Source organism: Camelus ferus, chromosome 26, assembly GCF_009834535.1.
Source record: "Camelus ferus isolate YT-003-E chromosome 26, BCGSAC_Cfer_1.0, whole genome shotgun sequence".
Taxonomy (NCBI): domain Eukaryota; kingdom Metazoa; phylum Chordata; class Mammalia; order Artiodactyla; family Camelidae; genus Camelus; species Camelus ferus.
In genome coordinates, this window is record NC_045721.1 from 7736415 (window position 1) to 7757751 (window position 21337).

At 39.6% G+C, this 21337-nt stretch overlaps 1 protein-coding gene across 3 annotated transcripts in view; it reads left to right on the forward strand.

Annotated features, from left to right (window-relative positions):
* The window catches only part of FUT10 (fucosyltransferase 10), a 359041-nt gene that overhangs the window by 132489 nt on the left and 205215 nt on the right, over positions 1-21337 (forward strand). For all 3 annotated transcript variants that reach the window (XM_032468336.1, XM_032468337.1, XM_032468335.1), the window contains one exon: positions 6011-6116. The gene's annotated coding sequence lies outside the window, so the exon portion shown is untranslated. The remainder of the gene's footprint in view (positions 1-6010; positions 6117-21337) is intronic.

Genomic DNA, 21337 nt, shown 5'->3' on the forward strand with positions numbered 1-21337 from the left:
TGTCAAATGGTTATTACCTAAAGTCCATTGTTTGCGTTGGGACTTACTCTTTGTCTAGTATAGTTCTGTGGATTTTGACGAATGCATAATGTCATCTGTTTACCATTACACTGTCATACACTATCATACAGGAATTGTACTGCCTTAAAAATTCTCTCTACTTCACCAACTCATCCTTTCCTCCTCCTCGGAAGCTGTGGCAACCAGTGATCTTTGCAACATCCTACAGTTTTGACTTTCCAGAATGTAATACAGTTGCAATCAAACAGTACATACAGTTTTTTCCACTGGCTTTTTTCACTTAGCAAGTTTCCCTCGTATCTTTTGGTGGCTCAGTCACTTTTTTTTTACATGACTGAATAATATTTCATTGTATATATATACCACAGTTTGTGTATGCATTCGGCTATGGAAGGACATCTTTTTTTCTTTGAAGTACAGTCAGTTACAACGTGTCAGTTTCTAGTGGACAGCATAATATCCCAGTCATGCATATACATACATATATTCGTTTTCATATTTTTTCGTTAAAGGTTATTACAAGATATTGAATGTAGTTCCCTGTGCTATGCAGAAGAAATTTGTTTTTGTTTTTATTGAAGGACATCTTGATTGCTTTTAATTTTTGGCAATTATGATCAAAGCTACTGTAAACATTCATGTGCAAGTTTTGTGTGGATATATGTTTTCAACTCACTTGGGTAAATACCTATACCTTATGCATTCCACAGGCTTTGATAAGGTTTATTTTCATTTTCAATTAGTTCAAAATATTCAGAAATTTCTCTTGAGATGTTTTCTTTGATCCATTTGTTATTTAAAAGCATGTTGTTTAATTTCCAAATATTTGGGGGTTTTTCCAGCCACCTTCCTGTTACTGACTTCTGGTTTAATCCCAGTGTGGTCTGAGAATTAAACTTGCGTGATTTCTACTCTTTCAAAGCTGTTAAAGTGTATTTTATGGCCTAGAATGTGGTCTACCTTGGTGAATGTTCCATGTAACCCTGAGAAGAATGTGTATTCTACTGTTGTTGGATGAAGTAGTCTAAAAATGTCAATTAGATTCAGCTGATCGATGGTGCTGTTCAGTTCGACTGTATCCTTACTGACTTTCTGTCTGCTGGATCTTGTAACTACCAATCAAAAGAGGATAGGTTTTAAAAAATAAATGTCCTTTGGATTTTAGACATTCTAATAAATGTATAGCAATATCTCACTGCTGTTTTTATTTATAGTTTTCTTTTTATCTTGAAACAATCTCAGACTTTAAGAAAATTTCCGAATGCAAGAATTTTTTCTTTCTCTTGAACTGTTTGGCAGTAAGTTGCTTACCTTATGTGTCAGCATTCTTGAATACTTGAGAGTGTATTTTCTACAAACAAGAGCATTTTCCAGCATTGACACAATACAACTATATAAATCTTGCTCCCAGAGCCTCTTAGTCAATAACACTAAGGGATATAATTATACATATGCCTCTATGTAAATACATTATATCTATATTTATTTCTCTATATACCTCTGTATCTCTTTATCTACCTAATATGTTTATCTATGAAATCCTAAATTCACGGCTGTACCTCCAATTCCTAATCCAGCACATCAAGGTTCTATCCAGTTTTCTCCCTTTTCATCCCGGGACTCCTTGCTGTTCACATCCTGCCTTGGCTCTGACACCCCGCGCCACTGCAGCTCCCTTCCACCCCACATTTTGATGGTGATGCCTGCCTTCCTCGGTCCCACCTAATGCCTTTTGTACTGAATATTCAGGAAAGGAAGGGAAGGGAAGAGCAGGGGGAGATGTAGAGAAACAAAGTAATAGACTTGGCAGAGATTTAGGAGATAAAATGAGTAGGACTTGATGATGGATCAGATGTGGAGGTGCAGGAGCAGCAGGAATGATTCAGGTAGAGAACAGAGAACAGGAGCAGACTTGGGGAGTGTGTGGGAGTGGGATGGAGATGGTGGAACTGGTGCTCAGGAAACAAATCTAGCTTCAAGTATAGATTTGGTAGTCATCAGATTATATGTAAGATTTAAAGACTTGGAAGTGGATGGGATTTCCCCAGGAATGTGTATGTAAATTAAAAGAGAAGAAATCTGTAGAGTACTCTAATTTAAGCAATGGACAGAGAACCGGAGTCAGCTAGGACAGAGAGGAGCAGCTTGTAGAGTGCCAAGGGAGGCTACGGAAGGAGGCCAACTGAGTCAAATGCTGCCAACACGTCAAACACCCCCCCTGATTCAGCAATGGGGTCAGTTAGGGACTACTGTTGTCAATCAAGTAGATGCGAGTGGTGATGGTGGGGGCAGTTGATTGAAAAGGGACTGTTTAGAAAGTGTTTTGTTTCAAGAAGTTTGTGAAGCAGTAGAGAAATGTAAGAATCTAACTGGGTGAGCGGACAGCCAATCAAGGTTGATGAGAGAGTTGTGTGGAAGTTAAAATACTGATGGATGACGTTGAAGACCCAGGGACCAGGGGAAATAAATATTGTAGGTCTCTGATGAGGCTAGATGTCAGTCTTTCTCATACTTGAGGGAGAACAAAGATCACCTAGAAAACTTAAAAAACACACAATTCTTTGATGCTACATCTAGAGATTATGATTCTGAAGGTCTGGACTGAGGCTTCTGGATCTTGTCAAGCCTTCCGTATCTAGATGATAATTTTGCTGGTGTTTCACAGATGAGAAACAAAAGAAGAGAAAGGGATGGAGTGCACAACGGTAGGATTCTCTGAGGACAGAGAAGGACACGTTTGATCCATCGTAACAGGAGCAGGTGTAGGCACATGCGTTGTTTGGAGATGGAAAGCTTAGTGGTTCTTGTCGCACGTGCTCTGTGTTCTCTATGAAATAGGGGGTGAATTTTTCCTTGAGAATGAGGGCTCAAGAAGTTTGAGGGGCATGGCAAAGATTGGAAATATCTACGATGGAGAATGGGAAATTGTGCACCAGTAACATAAAGAAGGATTTCTGAGAAACTGGAGAACCCAGTGGAGGTTTCTAAGTCATGAATTTATAGTAGTAATCATCTGCATTGTTTTTCAAGTGTCTCTGAGTCCAGCATCCGAGTGTGAGCCCTGAGCAAATGACCAGGTGGATTGATCTAGAGTTTGTGTTTTGTCAGGTCTGAAAGATAGATAATACAGAAAGGAATTGCACTGAGTCCCAAGAATATGGTTGAGATGATGAAATCCAAAATGAACAAGAACAGAAGTAAAGACAGGATTGCAGTTAAGGCAAAGGAAGATGAGTCAAGGAGCAGAGGGCTCAGAGAAGCCCAGCATGGAAGGACAGAACTTTGTAGTCACTGAGGGGAATGTTTGACAGGAAGACTTCAGAGTTTCAGTCGTTGTGAGTGAAGCTAAATTGTGTAGGATGTGGTTGGGAGTGGAGTAACAATAATATAGAATGGAGACAAAGGTCACTACAGATGAAACAGGTCAAGAAATGGCCAAGGCTTTTAGCGGTTGTCTCTCAATTGCTCCACCTCTCTAGCCAATAGGAAGTGCCAAATTATGCATGTCTTTTTTTCCCCTTGATTGTGCATTTAAATCAATGAATTCCTTCTGTCAAGAGAGAACCTATTCAGTGTGACCTCTAATGGCAAAATGTCTTTGTTACCTCAAGGAACCCAGAGGCTGGGAAATCAGATCACTTAAATTACCTTACTCTGTTAAGGTAAGAGCAGTTTAGATAAAGGTACTAATTACAGTATCATTCTTTCTTCTTATTGTGAGTAACTTAAACATTGCTCTCTAACTGTTTTTATAAGTGAGGTCATCAGACCTTCTGCATTAAAATCACTTGGGGGTGACAGTTAAAATGCATATTCCTGGAGTCAACCCTAGACCTATTAACACAGATGACTAGAGTGGGGGGCTGAGTTGAGTGCAGCTGGAATCTGTGTTTTAAGTAGATTTTCAAAAGACTCATGCACATACTGTACACAGACATACACGTGTGTATGTGAGTATATGTGCTTTCTGTGTGTGTGGAGCGTGGAAGGCTCTGTCTATGTGGGGGATTCAGGCACAGACAGACCCACGTTCTCTAAAATGTGCCCTCTCTGGGTTTCACTGAGCCCCATTTTTGTTCCAGCAGCTCTATGCTAATACAGATAATACAGACAGCAATAACGTCTGATGTTAATATAGCCACTACTTAGTACTATGAGCAACATAGAATATTCTCCAGGGGATTTTAAGCAAATACCTTTACAGATTTTTACCTTTAGTCAAATTACAGAGCTTGACTCCATGATACTTATCCCCAGTGAGGGCATAATCTTTGAACTCTTAAAAAATAAATATCACTGTCACTGTTGTTTTTTTCTTTAATTAATCTGTATGTTAGTCAAGGGTAGACTTGTAAAGAATTTCAGGCTTCCAAATGTCAAAAAAGGACAACCTGGCAGCCTGCTTTAAGAAGAAACCAAATGTTCTAATTTACATTTTTATCTTTGACATTTCCTGACTGCCTTTATATGTCCCTGGGGCTATTATTGTAGTTTAACTTTTAAAAATAAACATCCAGTGTTCACTCTTACCCCCATTTTTATAGTCGGTTAATCCCACAGAGTTCATTTGCTTTGTTGATTTACATTGCTAATGCCACTGAAGGAAGGTAATCAGGATGCTTACAACATTTTGGTCTGTTTAGTTTAATGCTACAATCATCTGAGATAAAAGTACCAGTTATTCTGTTCCAGTAACAAACTCCATAAAATTTCTTCTTGGGGTTAATGTGTTCTCTTATTTCAGCTTTTCTTCCGCTCTTCATTTTCATTTCCAAAAGGCATCGCATTTATTCCTAAGCTTCCAGCATTTGGATCTAGCCATTGACATCTGTCAGGTTCTCAGTAACTTACTTGAGAGCTCTCCAGCTCCCCTTGCCGCTGATATTTCTAAAAGGATTCATATTTTAAAAAAGCCTGCAAAGATGAAGTTATAGCAAGTTTACATTTTGCAGCTGGTTTGCACTTCCTAGAGCAAGTTGTGGTGTAAGAGTTAAAGATAAAGAAGGTGGAAGAAATAAAATGGTCATTTACTGAGCAACACTTAATGCCAGAAGATGTACTAAATACGCTATATCTTATTCCATTTAATCATCACCAAAATTTTGTCATTTGGGATTATGATTACTATTTTTACAGATTAAGAAATAGGTAAGGCTCTGAGAGGTAGTCATTCACTTCAGTTCTCCTTTTTCATCTAGTATCTCTCAAACCACTCATATCTTTAATCTCTATATCTTTCCCATTTGCACGTTACTATATAACATAATAATTATTAAATATGTATAATATAGAATAATAATTATAAATATATAACATATATATAATGTAAATATATATATAATTATATATTATTATGTAACATGTTAAAAAAAATCTCAGAACCAAAAACAAATCTTCTTTTGGCTGTAATTCTGCATTACTTGTTTTCTTTACAGCCAACATCTTGAAGGAGCTGTCTACATTCTCTGTTTTTGCTTCTTCACATCTTAACCTATAGCGCTCTGGCTTCAACTTCCTCCTTCTAAGAGTTAAGCACGTACATTAACACAAAACCATTGTCCATTCTGGTCCTCATCTGGCATACAGCATTCGGTACTGAATATGCCTTCATTAAAGAGTTTGATTCGCTACGGGGCTTGTTACCCAGATAAAAAGAATTCAAGAAATTCAGAATCGTTCATGGCACGTAAGAATTCTGCGTATTATGCTGTTTTGACATCTTAAAACAAAATCCTTTCTGGCTGGGGAGAGACTGCTCCTCTCTGGGCTCCAATTCTTGGAGGTGAGCGAGGGCTCCGTTGGGAGCATGGCCTTGACATATATATAGTAAACTAAGCAGCCTGGAGCCCTGCGTCCCAGGAGATAATATTCCTTTGTCTTAATTATCCCAAGGCCACTAGAGACCATGCCTGTAGCCCAAAGCCTGCTGTAATGATTCAAGCCAGCCAGCCCTAAGCTGTTTACCTTCCCTGCTTTGTCTTTCCTGCAGAAACCCCGAAGAAGGCCGCGGTGTAAGCGCTCCCTTGCTTCCGACTCCCCTGGCGTTTTTCCATGTGGCACTGGGTGATGCGCTGTGTCTCCTGTCTCCAGGACCTGTGAGTATAATAAACTTTTTTTCCCCCTAAACTTCTCCTCTATCTCTTCTCGTGGCGCCCACTGACTGACCATCTCATAAAGAAAATCCAGCAGAAACCTTCATTCAGTGTTAGATGTTGTTGATTTGTGCTAGTGACTCTTCCTCCTAGGCTTCCATTAACACAATAATCAGGGTCTCTAACCTCCTTACAAATTATACCTTTTTTTTGTTTGTTTCTTTTACTAGGTTTTGTTTTCATTACTCCCCTTGGACTCAGGCAAGAGGAATCCTTGCTCCAGGCTTCAACTCCACCTTTAAAAAAATTAGTTGTAGTGAGATGAAATATACATATAACAACATAGAATTCATTGATTATCTTAAAATTTTGTTTTTACTGAAGTACAGTCGATCACAATGTGTCAGTTTCTGGTGTACAGCACAATGTCCCAGTCACGCATATACACGCATATATTTTTTTTTTCATTAAAGGTTATTACAAGATATGGAGCATAGTTCCCTGTGCTATGCAGAAGAAACTTAAACAAAATTTTTAAATTTATTTTTATGTATTTATTTTTTAATCGATGATTTTTTTTTACTATAATACAATTACATATACTTTTTTGTTAACAAACAATTAGTTGACATAAGTAGAGACAATATCTATAACGTTCTAGATCTCAAGCAGTAGGCTCACCAGTGTCCATTTTATTTATAGCTCAATATATGTTTCCTTATTATCATTGTATGTTCTCTTGTAAGCTTCAGATATTACACGGTAAGATTGTAATTAATTATTTGATAAGTTTTGACAGATCTTTAAAGTCCTGTAACCACCACCACAATCATGGTGTAGAACATTTCCATCACCCCTAGACCTCCTCATGCCTTTTTGGACTCAGTCTTCTCCCCCTGTTCTTAGTCCTTGGCAACCACTAATTTTCTTTCTGTCATCATAGTTTTGTCTTTTCTGAAACTATGCACAAGTGGAAACTACAGGATTTAGTCTTTGATGTCTGGCTTCTTTTACTTAGCGTAACGATTTTGAGATTCATCTGCATTATTCCATAGCAATAATTTATTATTTCTTATAGCTGAGAAGTACACAGTTACTAGCCAAACACCAGGCAATGGACATTTGTGTCATTTCTGGGTTTTAGCTATTGTGAATAAAACTGCTACAAACATTTGAATGTAAGTCCTTGTGCAGACATACGTTTTAATTTCTAGGCAGTAAATATCTCAAAGTGGGATATTTGGATCTCATGGTAAGTAGATGGTTAACTTTGTAGGAAAATGCCAAACCATTTTCCAAAATGATTAAGCCCTTTAGCATTCCTGAGCAATCGATGACAGTTCCCGTAACTCTACATTCATGCCGGCACTTAGCACTCAGTCTTTTAAATTTTGGTCACGCTAGCGGATGTGTAGTGGTGACCCTGGTTTTTAATTTGTGTTTCCCTGATGACTAATGAAGTCAAACACCCTTTCATGTGTGTATTTGTCATTCTTCTTTGGTGATGTGTCTGTTCAGATCTTTTGCTCAATTCTTAAGTTGGGCTATCTTCTTTGTTACACTGATTTGTAAGACTTTTTAAACATTCTAGATACAAGATATTTTTTCTGTTTTCTTCTAGAAGTTTTATAGTTTTAGCTTCAATATTTAGGTCTATGATTTATTTTAGGTTAAGTTTTATATAGAGTGGGAGTTAAGAATCAACGTTAATTTTTTTTTTTAATGTGTGGATGTCCAATAGTTCCAGCTCCATCAGATGAAAAGTGTATCCTTTCTGAATTGAATTCCCTCAGTATCTTTGTCCAAAAACAATTGACCAAAAATATGTGGATCTATTTCTGGCCTGTCTTCTGTTCCATTGATCTATCTTTTCTAGTTTTTCAAAGTGGAATCTTCAGTCATTGGTTTGACACATTCTTTTCTAATATAAACATTTTATGCTAAAAATTCTCTAAATGTGGCTTTAGCTGCATCTTACAAATTTTCATATATTCTACTTGCATTTTTATTCAATTTAAAATATTTTCTAATTTCCTTTGTAATTTTTTTCTTGACAAGTGTTTTTTAGATATGTGTAATTTGATTTACACATTATTTATGGGATCTTCCAGGTATTTTTTTGTTAGGGATTTTTATTTTAATTTGATTATGGTCAGAGAAGATACTTTTGTGTGATTTTTAATCCCTTTAAGTTTTTTAAGGCTTATTTTGTGATCTAGCATATGGTTTATTTTGGTGAATGTTCCATTTTTGCCAGAAAATAACGTGCATTCTGATGCTACATGAAGTGTTTCATAAATGTTGATTGATTAGGTCAGGTTGGTTGAAGTGATTCTTCAAGTGTTTCATATTCTTGCTGATTTTTTATCTACTTGTCTATCAATTACTGATAGAGAAATATTATAACTGTTATAATCTGCAATTAAAGTGGTTATTTTATTTCCCTTTATAGTTCTATTATTGTGGATTTTCTTGTTTTTCCTTTTGTTCCTACCAATTTCATTTTATGTATTTTGAAGCTCTGTTATTAGGTACATAAAAGTTGAGGCTTTTCATGTCCTTTGGATATATTAGTGCCTTTATTATTATCAAATGCTTCTCTTTATTCCTGACAATATTATTTTTGTTTTGAAATCTTTGATACTAATATAGCCACTCCAGCTTTTTGTAGATTGGTGTTTTCATGATATATCTTTCACCAGTCAATTACATTCCAAAGGGATTAAAAATGAGAAAAATACATTTTATATTTGCCCACATACTTATCATTTCTGGTATTCTTCATCCTCTGTGTAGTTTAAATTATCATCTGGTATCATTTTTCTTATGCCTGAAGGACTTCCTTTAACATTATTTGTAATTCAGATGTCCTGCTGGAGGCAGGAGAACAAATCCAACCCCAGTTACCCCTTCATGGTGAGAGGTAAAAGTTAGGGATTTCAGTCCTACTCTGCTGAGAGTGGTCCTGCTCTGGCCCTTCTGTGGCAGTACCCATTCCCATAGTGTGAGGGTTCTGTGGGGCCAAGATATGTCCTCTCAAAATCTTTTTTGCCCTCCATCTAGACCATGTTCGGAATACTCAGGGTCCAGGAACTTCCTATTTGGACAGCACAAGCTGGCTTCCCGCCTGCCCTTCTCTAGATGGAGGCGTGGCGATTTGCTGGGGTGCTGTGGGCAAAGCTTACGTGTCCACTTGTTTGCTTGAGAGGCCCCTTGTAGTACAGGATGGGTCCAGGGGTGGGAGAAGAAGGAAGCTGGGGCATCAGACGCCAGCTTCTCCCCAGGGTGCCACATTCTGGCATGGAATTTCCAGCCCAAGAATTGTAAATTCAGTCCGGCATTCCAGAATGTTACGATTATGTATTTTTCAAGGTAGAAGAATAAAGTGTATTTTATCTAACACTGTGCTGGCTTAATATATAACATTTTAAGTCTTAGACTTGTAGAATGTGGGTCTTTGATGGTAGTCTTGCCCCGGGCCCAACAAATGTGAAGTGTGGACTGGCTCTGTCTCCTTACTACCCTCTAAATGTATGTGTTTCTCGTATTTGCCCTTTGCCCCTTCCTTTATCACGCTATAGGCTGGATGATAATCCCTGTTCCCCAAATTCTCACTAACACAGTTATAGGACGGTAAATGTGTGCATTAAGAGGAGGCCCTAGAGAATCAGTGGGACCAGTGTACAAATAAGAGTGAAAATGGCATTCTGCGTTGGGGAGAGGAAGAGAGGAGATACCGTTAGGTGATGGTGTCTTAAACTATCTGAGTAGTTCTTGAATAAATCAGAAAGGGCTGAGCAGTGTAATGTGTGAGCCTGTGCTCTAGAACTCGGCTGCCCGGGATCAAATTCTGTTCCTCCCTCTTAATACCTGTGAGGCCTCAGGTAAGTTTCCCAACCCATTTGTGCCTCAGTTTCTTTATCTATACGATGGGTTTCATAATAGCAACCACTCATGAGATTATTTTAAAGACCAAGAACTTAATAATTATAAAACAATTGGGAGAATGCCTGAAGAATAGTAAATTCTCAGTGCATTTTAGCTAACATATTCATGCGCTACATTTTTAGGATTCAGGCTGGGTTTCCCATATGTCTCTGTTGCATATTTTAGAGTTGGATTATCTTTACTTGCATTGGCAAGTAAATATTAAGATAATCTGTGGTTCTAGCTGCATTTACTGCAAAGCTGGCTACGTGCTCACCAATCCTGTTTCCTCTTCCTGGGAACATGGGGAGTCTTTCTTTCCCAGCTTTCTTTGTTGTTAGGCTGGGGCCATGTGATTGAGTTCTAGAAAAAGAAATGTGTGCAGACTTTATTTATATCACTTTTAGACATGGTCATAAGCCCTCTGAGTTACACTCCTCTCTCTTCCCCCATCTGAGGATTGGAATGTTCCAGGATTACCTTGAATTTGTAAAATGGCAAAGCCATAAGATAGAAGCATGTGGGTTACTAAGGCACAGCTTGCAAGAGAACCACCAAGCCAGGAATATTTGCATTGAACTTGGATTAAAAAAAAGCTTTTATTGCATTGAGCCAATAAGATTTTGGATTGTTTGCTGCAGCAGCTAGCCTGTTCAAGCACAGATGTTTATATGTTGAGGCGGAGTCCTTTCCTAACAAAAATTTGGAATATATGTTATTGGCTTAGCGATTGGCTATGGTTGGTCAGGAAACTGAAACTGGCAGCTGAAAGAATGGTAATCTTGTTATGCAGTGGCAAGACATTTGGTAAAACTTTTTCCTGTGAACACTTGGAAGGTAGAACACGTGCCTATTGAAATCGAATTCTAGGAGGAGAACTGAGAAACACCACTCTAGTGGTGTGTGGTTTTTATCGGCTGCGTTTGGCCAAGAAAAAGCTTGAAAAAGAAATAGCTAGTTTGCAAGCATAAATGAAAGGGAAGAGAGTCTGGAAATTCAGTTTCGTGGAGTTGAAAAAGTCAGCTGTAGAATCTACATGGTGAAACACGGAATTAAAAAAAAAAAATTCTAGGAGTAACAGTCCAGTAAATCTTTTCAGGTGAATAAAGTGATTCACAAAAAAGATCGATTTAAGTATAGAGTATCCTCCATTCAGAAGTTACAGCCTCAAAGTAGCTATTCTTAAATAGAGAGAAATTAATAAGGCGGCAAAGAAGCTGAGAGATAAAACATATTTGAGAATTCTGTCTAGGAAAGATCTTTGACTGTGGCTTCTGGCACATACCACTGCTGCGAAGCAAATTGATCAAAACCTATCAAGTTTTCGAGGAATTTTAGCTTCCAAATAAGCCGCATACTAAACAAACAGACCAACAGACCTGCTTTGACCGCTTTGTACTTCAGACGGCCCCTGGGACTCCACACTGCCATAAACACGAGGCTGGCTTCCAAGGCTCCCAAAAGACGGGCTCCTCTCTCCCACTTGGCATGTGGCCAAAGAGGGTAATGGACAAGGTGGAGGGCACAGAGGAAGGGGCCAGGGCCACAGCAAAGGGCGGGCAAGGACATTCCCCACGGAGAGCACAGGGAAAACCTTATCAGACACTTCTTCCTACCACCATTTCAGACTCGTTCACGTTTTCTACTCAAAGTGACTTCAGTATTGCAGTGGACCGCTGACGTCTAGGCTTTTCCACGTGTAAATGGGGGTGTTTATTACTGCTGTCTTGCCTCTGTTCCACCATCGTGTATTGGCTGTGTGTGTGATGATGGTGGTGGGCAGAGAACTTACCTTTTAATTCATAGATCATCAGAACACAGGGAGCCGTACGTAGCCCTGTTGGAAGCTTGACTGGAGGAGCTGGGCATCCCCTGGAGGTCCTGAGCTCCGAGCTGGATGTGGTGGGTTTCTTCTTCTCTATCTCTCCTCAGACGTTTGGTGACCTCACCTACTCTCTTGGTTTTAAATGCCATCCATGTGCTCGTGATTTCTAAACTTACAGCCCCACATGGCGCCTCTTCTCTGAGCTTTAGCCTCATACATCACGATGCCTCCTGGAATCTTCCCTTTATTTTTTAAAAGTTTCCTCCTGATATTCCCCCGACAAGCCTCCTTCTCATGTGATTTTTCCATATCTGTAAATTACAGCTCAGTAGCTCAGGCCAAAGGCCTCAGTGTAGCCCTTAATTCAGCTCAGATACCTCAGTTTATGTGAAAGAACAAGCCCTTTGTTCTTACCTTCAGTGTGTGTCTAGAATACAGCTATTTTTCACTGTCTTGGACTTCCTCTCCCGGCTGTGATGAAGTAGTTTATATCCAAACAACCTTCTTCAGAGAATGACTAGAAAACCTAGATAAAACACAGAAGAAAATCAATTCAAAGGCATCCAAAAACTTTCAGTGCTTCCAGGACCTGTGTGACTGAGATCTCGGAGAGAAGAGACTTGACCGAGGCAAGTGCAAAATTTTTTACCATTATTCCTCTTCTTTGTTGATTCATAAACTGAATGATGGAAAAAGCTAAGCAGCTCAGCAGGGAGCTGTGAGGTAAAAGGTGAAGGAGCTAATGAGAGCTTTCCTTGGTTTCATGGAGCAGAGGGACATCGGAGTTGAGAGATTGCGTGGATTTGGTGACCCAAGACCCCTGAGTGAAGAAAAACGCAGAAGAATGAGTCTGCTGTTCTGCTCTGCTTTTTCCCACCAAACCACGTGTCTGTCTGTAAGAAGTCAAGGGCTGAGAGGTCAGGAAGCTAAGCAGATGTACTTTTCAGTCTCATAGTGCTCGAGAGACAGTATTAAGAATTTAGGGCCCCTTTAAACATATCAAGCTTCCAGTTAAAACTCCTAAAGGTCCATCTCCTAGGAGTAATGGAGAACCCGAAATAGAGAAGACTTCAAAGACTGAAATCCCCATCTTGATTAAGTTGGTTCTGATCAGATTAAGACCAGCTGCTCCTACTCTAATTTTTGCCCAGAGTTAACATGAATCCTCTCTGGTAGGAAATAACACCCTCCACAACCTCTATATTTTTTTCATGACACAGTGTCATTCGATAAAATGTAGCCAGTAATATGCATTCAGTAAGACATTACTTAGCAAACCCAGAGATGACTAAAATCAAAACACATGATGTGAACAGACCACAGCCGACCAGGATGTCAGTTATCAGATAGAGATGCTAAAATAACTCTGCTGAATATGTTCAAGAATATGGATGAAAGATGGAGAATATCAGCAGAGGATAGGAATCGTTTAAAAAATTAAACAAACTGATACAAAATCGAAAAATATGGTAACAGAAGCAAAGCTCTTAATAGATGAGTTTAATATCAGATTGGATGTGACTGAAGAGTGAGTTAAGAAATTGGAAGAAAATATCCAGAACTGAGCATAGAGGAGAAAAAGACATTGGAAATTCCAAAAACTGCGTTAAGTGATACATGGGACAGCGAAACAGTCTGACGTAAGGATAACTAGAGTCACATGGGACGAAGGAAGCCAATGCGACAGAAGCAACTTTCGAAGGGCTGGTTAATGCCATGTATTTCCCAAAACTGATGGAAGAAATCAAGCAATAGATTCAAGAAGTACTTTGAACCACAAGCGGAATAAATACTGAGAAAACCACACAGAGGTGCCCAGAAATAAGGTGGCTGAAACAATGACAAAGAGAAAATCTTAAAAGTAGCTGGAGAACAAAATGACACTTTTAAAAGGATCAATAGTCTGTCAGCTGGTATCTCAAATGAAATGATGCAGGTCAGATTAAGAAAAAAAAAGAAATGCCATCTTTAAAATGCTGTAAGATAATTACCGAATATCACACAACAAGCACTCAAGTAGAGAGAAAGAAATGGAGGAGGCCAAATCGGAATCTGTCACCTGTGTCCTGACGACAAGCAGTGTGGAGATAGTGTGCTACGAGATTTGGTAAACCTCAGACTTATTCTGACACTCCTGCCAGATAACGTCAGAGAGAGTTGCAGGCTCCTTATAAGCATGAACTAATTACAAGTGGAGATGGTTATTGAACTCTCGTCTGATTCCAATCTCCTCCCCAGCCCTGCTACTGAGTCCAGGCTTGTACTGCTGGCCGCATGACAGGCCAATAAATCAAAGATGGGTTGTTGGGGCAAGGAATAGTGACTTTATTTGGAAAGCCAGCCGAATGAGAAATTGAGGGACTAATGTGCTAGAGAACCATCTTACCCAAGTCAGAATTCAGGATCCTTTTATAAAAAGGGGAGGGGGTGTGACTGGTTGTTGCAGACTTCTGGATGTCAGAATCCTTTGTTCTTGCAGCTGTCCACTTAGGTCAGGTCATGGTGTCCCTGTAAACCTCCAACAAGACAAATGTTATTCTCTGTTCTGCAACTTTTCATCTCTGTATGAATGGAAAAGTCAGAGCCTTGAGGATGGGCTCTCCTGTATGTTTCAGGCTTTAGGCAACATTCTTTTACAAAATGTGCGGAACCAGCCCAAGAGAGGCATCTAGGAGTTGTCAGCCTAGCTGGTAACTAGGCATCAGAACCCAGCAATCCTAGAACTTGGGCCCCAAATCCGTGGCTCTACAGTGGTCACTTAAGCTAATTCGTCTGATGGAGGTTGGAGAGGCCAAAGAGTTAAAGAGGAACCAGAGCTTACTGAATACATCTGGACAATGAGTAATGATTTTACCCAGCTGTTCGGAAGTGCCAGCTGGCTTGGAGTGGATTGCAGCAACCTAGGGACAGTTGTGAAGAACAGATGGGATGTTTGGGGGAAGAAATTACTTTATTTGAATGTACTGAGCTTGACTTTTTTTTTTTTTTAATTTTATTGAGTTTATTGCTAGGATGGAAATTTTTTTTCACTAGAGTAAGGACTCACTAGGAAGAGTAGCCAAAGGAGATTTTAAGTGAATTTCCTGGGGACAGAGGGGGACTATGCAGTGATGGTGTGCTGGGGACAGCTTCTACTGGTGGTGAAAACCAACTGGGCACTTCTCTTCCCAATTTCATGTTCAGTGATGTGTTTGGTAGCTTGAAATCTGTCATTGTGAATGCTACAAATCATCAGGGTCCCCCTGACCTGCACCCCTCCAAGAGCCAGCTGAAAAACATTTGCCAGCACACCATTGGAGCTCTGTCATGTGACAAATTCCATAGCATGAATTATTGGGACATTTGTAAGACATCTTTTAAATGTTATCTCCCATTGTATAAGTCAAGCTTAGACTTTTCTCCTAAGATCTAGTTTCATTTTTCTCTTACCTTCTAGACTTTACCCCTAGTTTTAAATTTAACTTGTCTAAACTTTATTATCTTCTCTTCCAGGCTAGTTTTTCTTGAGGCATTCTTTACTGTAGATCTTGACAGCTTCACCCAGGGACCCAAATCAGAAACGTCAGTGCCCCTCTGGTTATCACTCTCCAATGATCACTGGGTCATGACGGAGCAACCTCGTTAGCATACACCGTACATATTTCCTCGTTTCCTCTGTTAGTCCTATTGTCTTGGTTCAGGCCCTCAGACTTGTTTGCCTCATCCAATTTTGTCGAACACTGAAATCACTAGAATACTTAAATCACATGAAAACCAGCTAAAATTCAGACATTCATGCTTTTTTTCTGGAGATTTGGGTTCCGTTATGAGAGAGAGCACTGAATCCTAACCACTAGACCACCAGGGAAGGTTGGGTTCAGTTATGAGAAGAGTTCTGGAGTCTGTACTTTTAACAGGTGATCCAGAATTCAGACCAATTTAATTCTCAGCAAAGTTTGGGAAATACTCAGATATAGAATGGAAATCAAAATTTCCAATACTGAAATTCAAACCCAACCATAACCTGTCCTCTGTTTTCCTAGCTTTCTCTCTCACTACTTTCCAGCACGTTTTTTACTTCTGGGCACGTCTTTCCACTTTCATTCTTTGTGTTCCTTTGGTCTGGGGTGCATTTTCACTTAGTGCTTTTCTCTGATTGCTTTGTGCCATTGTTGCTCCGAGTTCATCCCTCTGTTATGTGTTCAAGGTCTAGCTCTCTTACTGGACTTCTGACTCCTTATGGATGGAGTTTTCAATCCCTAGTGTCTAGACCAGTAATTAATATAAAATAGTTCTCAACCATGTATTGAATGAGTATTCCTCAACTAGGAACACAGAAGGAATTTGAATTTAGAAATATCTGACCCCAAAGTCATGTCCTTTTAATGACACTGCTCTCTTTGAATAAAGTGTGGTTTACCTTGTCAGAGGAGCCATTCTTTAGTCATTCAAGGAGAATCAAATGATACTTTCAGACAGAATTACTACCCATCCAAAGGGAGATGTGCCAATTCACCACTTTATTTGATCAATATCTAGTCCAGCCTGGGAAGTTCATGCCAAAGATTTGAGATTTATTAAACTAACAAAAGAAGAGGACAAATATCTCCCTTTATCTTGCTCTAAAATAGACATAACTTTACCATGCAGATACGTTTACCCTAACTAGACTAAGACTAGATAATAATAATTCCTAATATTAATCTAACCAATTAATCTTAAACTCTTTTCTAGGGGTAGGTCACGCATAGTACCTGGCACACAAAATTCCTCAGAAGCATTTCAGAAATATTGGATTCGAAGAGGATGTTGATATTGTCTGGCAGAAAATGAACTTAACTCTCAATCAATTTAAGTGTCCACTTTATTGAGGAAATTAATGCAATGCCTTTGATTTTTATTCTTTAGCATAAAAAAATTTGAACAGCAAGGGCTAATGGCTAAAATTTAGAGTGTCTCTCCTGTCATCTGATTTGGGAACTGTGTGCTGACTCTGCTAGTTCTGTTAAAAATGCTGTCCATAAAATAGACGTAGACTGGTTTGGCACAAGTTATTTTAGAACAGAGAAGGACCATTATTAATAAAAACTTCTCCTCCCCTTCTAATTAGTTCATGGCATTGCCACCAGAGTGTTCTTCCTATGTCATAAATTTGATTCTGTCACCCTTCTGCTGAAAAACTTTTGATGACTCCGCATTTCCTATAAGAAAATGTGTACATTCTCTAGCTTCACGTGTGTTTTCTGATCACCACCTACCTTTCTACTCACAATTCATTTCACGCTTCTCAGTCCCAAATGCAGATACACATCCCATTCTTTAATTACTGGGTTGCTCGTCTGTAAATGCCTCTTGATTTCCCACTGCTGTGCCCTTGATCGAGCTGTTTCATCCTGTCTTTTCTCTTTTGTTTCCTGGCAAACTCCTACTATCAGTCTTGGTTTGTCTCCACTTCTCACAGTCCCTCAAGGATGAGTCACTGTTTTCTCACCTATGTTCACCATAATTTGTACATATCTGTAGGAATCAAACCCTAGGACACATGGTCTGACAAGCACAAGTATAATTAAGGGAACAGAATAATCGGTTCCAGGAAATTTGGGGTATGCGGTCGCCATAACTAGGACATTTATCACTGGTACTTTGGGTCAAGCATTATGTCGCATGAATCTATGAATAATTCCTTGCCCACCTCTCACTTATTTATTTATTCAACGTATATGATTGAGGGCCTGTCCAGTGTCATGCACTGTCCTAAGCGATGGACATAGAGAAAAGGAGAAGTTTGTGCTTTCGTGGAATTATATTCTTTTAAAAGAGACAGTAGTGAAATGAACAACTAACAAAATAATTTCAAATAGTGGTAATTACTATGGAGAAAATAAGATTAGTATAATAGAGACTGACCTGAGAGGTGGACTTGGGCCACATCAGATATGGGGCAATTTCTTTAATATATACAGATTTCTTATAGCATGATGAGAAACAGACCCATAATACAGTAGAAAAATGTAGAGAGGATGTGAATAAAATTTTCTAAAAAAGTCACAGAAAAACAAACCCAATGGTTAACAAACATGTGAAAAGATGCTCAAATTCGTGGATAGTAAGAGAAATTCAACTGAAATATCACTTTATAGCCATTGGATCGACAACATTAAAAAGAGCTGTAACAAACTCATGGTTACCAAAAGGGAGAGAGAAGCAGGGAGGGACAAATTAAGGGAATGAGATAAACAGACACAAACTACTATATATAAAATAGATTAGCAACAAGGATACACTGTATAACACAGGGAATTATGCCCATTATCTGTAATAACCTGCAAAAATAATGAATCACTAGGCTGTGCATCTGAAACTAACACAATATTGTAAATCAATTATACTTCAATAAAAAAAGGGATCTATGAAACCCATTGCTGGTGGAGATATGGGGACAAATGTTCTCTCGTATATCGTTTGTGAAATTGGAAAGCTTTATAGCCTTTCTAGAAGGCATCATAGTAACATTTATTAAAACCTAAAATACATTTCCACTTCAAGTCAGAAATTCCACTCCTGGGAATCGACCGCACAGAAGCACAAGTGCCCGTTTGTGTGGTCGTATGTCAGAGGGTGTTCAATGTACCATTGTTTGCAGCAGCCTGAGACAAAGCTTACTGATGTGGGAAAACCCTCCAGGTCTTCCCTACTGTGTGTTTGTTCTGTGTGTCTCTTTTACTCCACACCCAGAACACGTCACTTCTGACCCTTCTGGTCACGAGATATGTGAAGGTTTTCCCCACACCAAGCAATTCTCTGTGACAGCTGGGTGTCCTACTGTTTAACTCAGTTCAAACACTGCCCACCTGGAGTGGTGACGGGCCCAGTCCCACAAGACTGCCCCCTTCACTTCATTGCCTGTTGCAAGCCCAGGTTATTATCTGAGCTTCTCCCAACCAGCTGGAGATTGGAGGTTCCAGTGACCTCCCCTCACTGGGTTTAATTAATTTGCTGGAACAGCCCCAGAACTCAGGGAAACACGTTTCGCAGCTGATCGAAGGGTTCGATACAGGACATAGAAGAACAACTAGATGAGGAGACACATGGCAGGGTCTGGGGGGGGTGGTGGTCCTGAGCACAGGAGCTTCTGTCCCTGTGGAGTTGGGGTGTGTCCCCACCCCCCGCCCCTGTGTACACGTGTTCGCCAACCTGGAATCCCCCAGAACCTCACACTATTGGGATTTTATGGAGGCTTCCTCACCTGGGCATGCTCAATTATTAAGTCCATTTTCAGCCCCTCTCCCTTCTCTGGAGGATTAGGGGCGGGGCTGAAAACTCCAAGCTTCTAATCATGGCTTAATCTTTCTGGTGACCAGACCTCATGCAGGAGCCATCCAAGATCCCCTCCCAGAGTCACCTCCGTAAAACAGGAGATGTTCCCGGTGTTCTTATTGCTTAGAAATCTACAAAGGCTTTAGGAGCCTGTGTCAGGGATGGGGATCAAAGACAAGCAGTAGAACAAGAGATGCTCCACGCGTGCTTATCGCTCAGGGAGTCAAGAGGGTTTTAGGAGCTCCGTGCCAGGAACCAGGAGCAGAGGCCAATGTATATATTTTCTATTATCTTAACAGTGGCCAATCCTGTTTCCTCTCTCACCCTACCGCTGTGTTATTATGAAGCAGATATCAAACATTGTGTAATTCTACCCATAAGTGTATCAGTTTAGAACTTTAAAGGACAGGGATGCTTCCTAAAAAACATAATCAACAAAAAACATGATTGTCCTTAAAATATTACTATTTTTCTCATATTATGATATGAAGCAGCGTTCAAATTTTTGATTCTCTCACATTGTTTTTTACAGTGTGTGTGTTTGAATTGGGGTATAAGTGAAGTCCACATCTTGTAATCGGTTGATACATCTCTTAAGATCTTTCTCATGCTATAGGTTCTCCTCAGCCGCTCTTCTTTTATCCTTGCTGTTTGTTGTTGTTGTTCAAGAAAACAGGCCTTTTTGTCTGTGACGTTTCCAGCTCTTGGATTTTGCTGATCACATTTCTGTAGTTTCCTTTAAACGTGTTTTTCAGTTCCCTGTGTTTCCTTAATTTGGAAGTTGGATCTAGAGGCTTGTCAGGTTCAGATTTAATCCATTATTTTGTTTCTGGACCAGATTTGTTTGTTTGGCTTGTTTTTTTTTTAATTGAAATATAGTCAGTTATAATGTGTCCATTTCTGGTGCACAGCACAGTGTTCCCAGTCATGCATATACATGCATATATTTGTTTTCATATTCTTTTTCGTTAAAGATTTTTGCAAGATATTGAATATAGTTCCCTGTGCTATACAGAAGAAACTTGTTTATTTATTTTAAATATAATAGTTAGCATCTGCAAATCTTGAACTCTCAATTTATCACGATAAATGGGAAAAAATGAGACGCACAGGGGATTAATTGCTACCCAAGGCCTCATGACATTGACGTGGTAAAAGTGGAATCAGAACACAGGTCTTCTCCCTTCTGGTCTGATATTCCTTCTTCTGGATTTTGCCATTTCACTTGGTTTGGTTATTTAATTACCAAACCCTCACTCCATTTAGTGTTCTGATCTCCTGTGAGCACTCCTTTCACAGCAGGTTACTCTGAAGAAATATTAGAAGTTTAAAAATCCAATTCAGACTGCAGTTCTGGGATTGCTGCCAAGTTTTTGCAAAGTGCTTTTCAATAATTCATAATACCTTAAACATGGAAACCCACTGCCTAAATATAGCATGAGAAAATGTGCTCCGGTGCTTGGTAAAGCCAAAATCTGTGTACTTAAATACATTAAACCTCTCCATCTCCTTCTACAAGCACATCCAGTGTCACCCATTTCTTTGCACAGAGGCTTTAAAATAACCCTTACTGAAATACGCGGATACGTGATATGCCCTTCTGTGGGTTTTTCGTATTTGTGTTGTTTTTGGAGTTTTTGGAATTTCAGCACTAGGAGCTTATTTTCCTTGATACAGCACAAGACTGTATCAAGTGCCCTCATATCAGAACCTCTGAATAGGATGCTTGAGGGCCAAAGAGAAGGTTAGTGGTGGGCTCCAAATAAAGACAAGGGGGGAAAACGTCCATGGAACGTTTTCCCAGCCAGCAGGGAACTTGACTTCCCCAGCTGAGCTCCAGATCTGCAGAGGAGATGTGACACTCTTGGCCAATGTGGGCTCTGAGGGCCTCTGGGTAGATAAGGATAGAGTAGGTGGGTACCAAAGTTTTAATAGATTTGGTCTCTTTAAGGCCAAGGAAGGTTTATCCTGAGACGGGGTTCTCTGGAGGAAGACCTGGCATTGTTTCAAATTTCTGATCAAACAAAAGCTCACCAAATCTGAGTCTGTAACTGGAGTTGGCCTGCCCCTCTGCCTCTGAGCTTCTGTGGCTGGATTTCTGTCTGATAATCAAGCTCTGAATTGACCTGGACTCCTGATCCCTGTCTTAATCCTCGTTCCTAGTAAGTCTGCAGAC